The following is a 5,650-nucleotide window of genomic DNA, read 5'->3' as shown; positions in this document are numbered from 1 at the left end:
TAATCAATCATTGTCGTCGTCATCGTCATCATCTCCACTAATCATCATTGTCGTTGCTGTCATCATCATCATCATCTTCATCATCATCATCATCATCATCTCCATCATCATCATCATCATCATCATCTCCACTAATCATCATTGTCGTTGCTGTCATCATCATCACCATCGTCACCATCTTCATCATCATCATCATTACTATCGTCATCTCCATCATCATCTCCACTAATCATCATTGTCGTTGCTGTCATCATCATCATCTTCATCATCATCATCTTCATCATCATCATCATTACTATCGTCATCACCATCATCATCTCCACTAATCATCATTGTCGTTGCTGTCATCATCATCATCTTCATCATCATCATCATTACTATCGTCATCTCCATCTCATCTCTAATCATCATTGTCGTTGCTGTCATCATCATCATCTTCATCATCATCATCATTACTATCGTCATCTCCATCATCATCTCCACTAATCATCATTGTCGTTGCTGTCATCATCATCATCTCTCATCACATCTTCATCATCATCATCATTACTATCGTCATCACCCTCATCATCTCCACTAATCATCATTGTCGTTGCTGTCATCATCATCATCTTCATCATCACCATCTTCATCATCATCATCTCCATCATCATCATCATCATCATCATCTCCACTAATCATCATTGTCGTTGCTGTCATCATCCTCATTATCATCATCATCATCACCATCATCTTCATCATCATCTCTATATATATAAACGGCAGTTTGTCTGTCTGTGTGTCTGTCAGGTTGTACCCTCGCCCTGACCACGGCTTTCAACCGATTCTGATGAAACTTGACACACACATAGCCCAATGTCATAATTCAAAACTAACGCAGCGAAAATTTTGAAAAGTTCCCCCAGTTCTGAAAAAGTCGATAAATTCGACATGGGGGTCGAGAATTTAAGCTTTTTATATGCAACACATTTTCTGTCGGGAGACAGCTAGGAACATCGTATACATAGAAGTGTTCGAGTGAAGAGAAGACATGGCAACCTACACATGCGCCTTCGTTCCCTAGAGGGAAAGAACTAGATTGGGATTAGTCGTTGCCTACTAGGGGCTCTTACATACCCGGGCAACGCCGGGCTATGCTGCTAGTCATCATTACTATCGTCATCATCGCCACAAGTACAAGTAAGTACTTTTATGCCACAGAAAAGGTAAAATGCTACAAGCTAAAAAGAAACAGTTACAATTGAGGTCCTCAATCTCAGTAAGAACTGGACAGGAATTCTCTTTGAAAAGCTCCACCATACTTCAATAGTAAAAAAACAACAACGATAGTAACAACAACATCATTATTTTATTCTCTGGGTGGACTGGCATCTGGAAGAGTGACATCAATTCGATAGAGAACTCGCTTGCTTCTGAACCAGCTGTGAGTATTGTCAAAGAGGAACAGATCTATAAAAGATATGTATATATATATATAAATAAAAATGTATGTATAATATAAATAAACAAATGTATAAAAGAATAAATAAAAATATGTATTCTTTTTTTTCTTTTACTTGTTTCAGACATTTGACTGCAGCCATGCTGGAGCACCACTTTGAAGGGTTTTAGCCAAACAAATTGACCCCAGGACTTATATTCTTTTAAAACCTAGTACTTACTCTATTAGTTTCTTTCTGCCGAACTCCTAAGTTACGAGGATGTAAACACACCAACACTGGTTGTGAAGTGGTGATGGTAGGACAGACACAAAGACACATACACATAGATATATACGACGGGCTTCTTTCAGTTTCCGTCTACCAAATCCAATCACAAGGCTTTGGTCGGCCTGAGGCTATAGTAGAAGACACTTGCCCAAGGTGCCATGCAGTGGGACTGAACCTGGAACCATGTGGTTGGTAAGCAAGCTTCTTACCACACAGCCACATTCTGTGCCCATATATATTTTTTTATTTATATTTTCTGGCTACCAAGTAACTTGCAAGAGTGGCTGTGTGGTAAGAAGCTTGCTTTCCCAACCACATGGTTTGACATTCAGTTTCATTGCATGGCACCTTGGGCAAGTGTCTTCTACTATAGCTTCAAGTTGACCAAAGCCTTGTGAGTGGATCTGGTAAATGGAAACTGAAAGAAGCGTGTCGTATATATATATATATATATATATATATATATATATATTTATTAGTGGAGGCGCAATGGCCCAGTGGTTAGGGCAGCGGACTCGCGCTCGTAGGATCGCGGTTTCGATTCCCAGACCGGGCGTTGTGAGTGTTTATTAAGCAAAAACACCTAAAGCTCCACGAGGCGCCGGCAGGGGGTGGTGGCGACCCCTGCTGTACTCTTTCGCACAACTTTCTCTCACTCTTTCTTCTCTTGGCCTGCTCGCTTGACTAGCGGGGTGGCGTCATTCGAAGGCTAAAAACAATGCGAAGCGCATTGTGACCAGCGATGCGTAGCAACATCTGATAGCCTGGTCGGTCACGTGATCACGTGATATATATATATATTGTACCAGCATCGCCTTACTGGCACCTGTGTCGTTGGCATGTGTAAAAAAAAAGCACCCACTACACACCTGGAATGGTTGTCATTAGGAAGGGCATCCAACTGTAGAAACTCTGCCAGATCAAGACTGGAGCTTGGTGCAGCCATCTGGTTCGCCAGCCCACAGTCAAACCGTCCAACCCATGCTAGCATGGAAAGCGGACGTTAAACGATGATGATGATGATGTGTGTGTGTGTGTGTATTTGCATTTGTGTCTGTCACCCTACTATCATTTGACAACCGACGTTGGTGTGTTTATGTCCCTGTAACTTAGGGCAAAAGAAGCCAATAGAATAAGTACCAGGTTTATAAAGAGTAAGTTCAGGGGCCAATTTCTTTGACTAAAAGGCTGCGCTCCAGCATGGTCGCAGTCAAAATGACTGAAACAAGTAAAAGATAAAAGATAGGAAAGGGCAAGAAAAGAGAAAAATAGTGGATAAAGGAGAAGCCCTCTCAACCAAATAGCGGTGCAGATATTTAAGAGGGTGGTGAGGTGATTTTTATGCCGGGTACATGCAGAGGTATCTTGCTATAGAGTAGATACATGGTTATACCATGTATCTTTTGAAGGAGAGGTTCTTGCTTAAACCTTTAACATTTATACGTGGCCCATATCTGGCCCAGATATTCTACTTGTTCTATGTTCAAACAAGGCCAGATCCTGCCTCTCACACCTACCCTACAATGTCATTCGAAAAATAAAGAACCACATGATCAAAATTTCAAAGCTATGAGATAATGCATGATTAATTCAAAACAAGGCCAGATCCAGCCTCTCACACCTACCCTACAATGTCGTTCTAAAAATAAACAATCATATCATTGAAATCTCAAAGCTATGAGATAATGCACGATTAATTCAAAACAAGGTAGATCCAGCCTCTCACACCTGCCCTACAATGTCATTCGAAAAATAAAGAACCACATGATCAAAATCTCAAAGCTATGAGATAATGCAGGATTAATTTAAAACAAGGCCAGATCCAGCTTCTCACACCTGCCCTACAATGTCATTCGAAAAATAAAGAACCACATGATCAAAATTTTAAAGCTGTGAGATAATGTATGATTAATTCAAGACAAGGCCAGATCCAGCCTCTCACACCTACCCTACAATGTCATTCTAAAAATAAACAATCATATCATTGAAATCTCAAAGCTCTGAGATAATGCACGATTAATTCAAAACAAGGTAGATCCAGCCTCTCACACCTGCCCTACAATGTCATTCGAAAAATAAACAATCACATCATTGAAATCTCAAAGCTATGAGATAATGCAGGATTAATTCAAAACACGGCCAGATCCAGCCTCTCACACCTGCCCTACAATGTCATTCTAAAAATAAATAATCACATCATTGAAATCTCAAAGCTATGAGATAATGCAGGATTAATTCAAAACAAGGCCAGATCCAGCCTCTCACACCTACCCTACAATGTCATTCTAAAAATAAACAATTCCATCATTGAAATCTCAAAACTGTGAGATAATTAATCCATGATTAATTCAAAACAATGTGAATAAATAAGCATTATATTTCACAGAGGAATCTAAATGCTGAAATGTTTAATTCTTTAGCACTTAAACCAGCCACATCTGGCCAAAATATTTGGTTGTTTTCTGCTGAAGCTGGTCTGATCCAACCTCTCAAATCATGTCATTGCAAAACCAGCCACATCCGGCTTAAATATTTGGTTGTTTTATGCGGAAACTGGCCAGATTTAATCTCTCAAATCAGGTGATGGTAAAAATAGACAATCACATCATTGAAATCTCAATGCTCCGTGTTGATGCATGATTAATTTCCTACCACTCTATGTCACGCTGGTGAGACCCATATTGGAGTACGGGATTCAAGCCTCTTCTCCTTATCTCCTCAAAGACATACATCATCTCGAAAGAGTCCAGAAGCTGGCTACCCACATGGTTCTTAGTCTCAAGCATTTGTCTTATGAAGAAAGGTTGAAGACACTCGACCTTTATTCTCTAGAAAAACGCCGCCGCCGTGGTGATCTCATTCTTGCTCACATCATAAGCAGAAAGTGTAATCTCTCGAAAGAGCTGTTCTTCACTCCTGCTCCAGAGCGTTGGCTGCGGGGTCATTCCGAAAAGCTCTATCTGCGACGATTTCATCTCAATCGAAAGAGAGGGGCTTTCTCCGTCCAGGTTGTGGATCCGTGGAATAAGCTGTTGGATGAGATAGTGAAGATGCCGACAACCACTCGGTTCAAAGTCTCTCTTGACCAGAAATGGCCTGAACTCTTTGCATGAACACCCTCCCTGTATATAACTCCATGTCCCCCTACATGGCCTTGCTTTTTGCTTTTTGAGCCAAAGAATTAACTTAACTTAACTATCTGAATTTTAAAGGTATTTCCCAGGTATAATGCAAAATTTCATGTTGGCTCTTTGTTCCTGTCCATGACAAAAGATAATTATACAAAAAAGAAAAAAAGAAAAAAATTAAGAAACGAAATACATACAACTTCCTGATTCTTCACAGACGAAATCACTGATCTCAGGCACAAGATGGCTGTCTATTTGCTGCTGAGGAACGACACTGGTCTTCTCCACAGCTTCAGAACCCTTTTTATACAATTTGTAAACCCCAAAATAAATATCACAGTCAATTGTAGTAAGTTGCCAGCTGCAAAAGATGAGGAGAATTGAAAGAGGCTGAAGAGGGGGGGAAGACATTAGAAATATAACTGATGTCGTAAGAATTCACAAACTTCTATAGAACGTGAAATTATTCCATTTTCAAACATTGGGTCTCGAAGCAAATATAAAGCTATAAATAATAGCATGTACAAAGTGGTATCAAAAAGTTCCCTGAATAATAATAATAATAATAATAATGATAATAATAATAATAATAATAAAAATAATAATAAATGCCCTGATGCAGTACTAAGGCAGTGGCTCTCGTGGCTTCTGATCTTAACTGATTGGAAGTGTTATCATGTACATTGTTATGTCTTGGTATAAAAGATGGGCTACAGCAAATATTCTGCTCAATACCACAGATTTGCTTGTCAGTCGTTTGACCTTAACCAGTTGAGCATGTCCCTTAGTGGCTGACGATATGTGCATCTGTGA

The 5,650-nt window shown here is 39.8% G+C and overlaps 1 long non-coding RNA gene across 1 annotated transcript; it reads right to left on the bottom strand.

The window, feature by feature from the left end:
• Nucleotides 1-1,329: 1,329 nt before the first annotated feature.
• On the bottom strand, nt 1,330-5,234 carry LOC115232037. The gene is made up of 2 exons (XR_003883575.2): nt 5,035-5,234; nt 1,330-1,449 (listed from the first exon to the last, which is right to left on the bottom strand). It is a non-coding gene; the product is annotated as an uncharacterized LOC115232037 (long non-coding RNA).
• Between the last annotated feature and the right edge of the window lie 416 nt (nt 5,235-5,650).

This window comes from Octopus sinensis, unplaced genomic scaffold (genome assembly GCF_006345805.1).
Source record: "Octopus sinensis unplaced genomic scaffold, ASM634580v1 Contig19159, whole genome shotgun sequence".
NCBI lineage: Eukaryota > Metazoa > Mollusca > Cephalopoda > Octopoda > Octopodidae > Octopus > Octopus sinensis.
The sequence above is the reverse complement of the archived record's forward strand: the minus strand, read 5'-3'. Positions and strand labels throughout refer to the sequence as shown.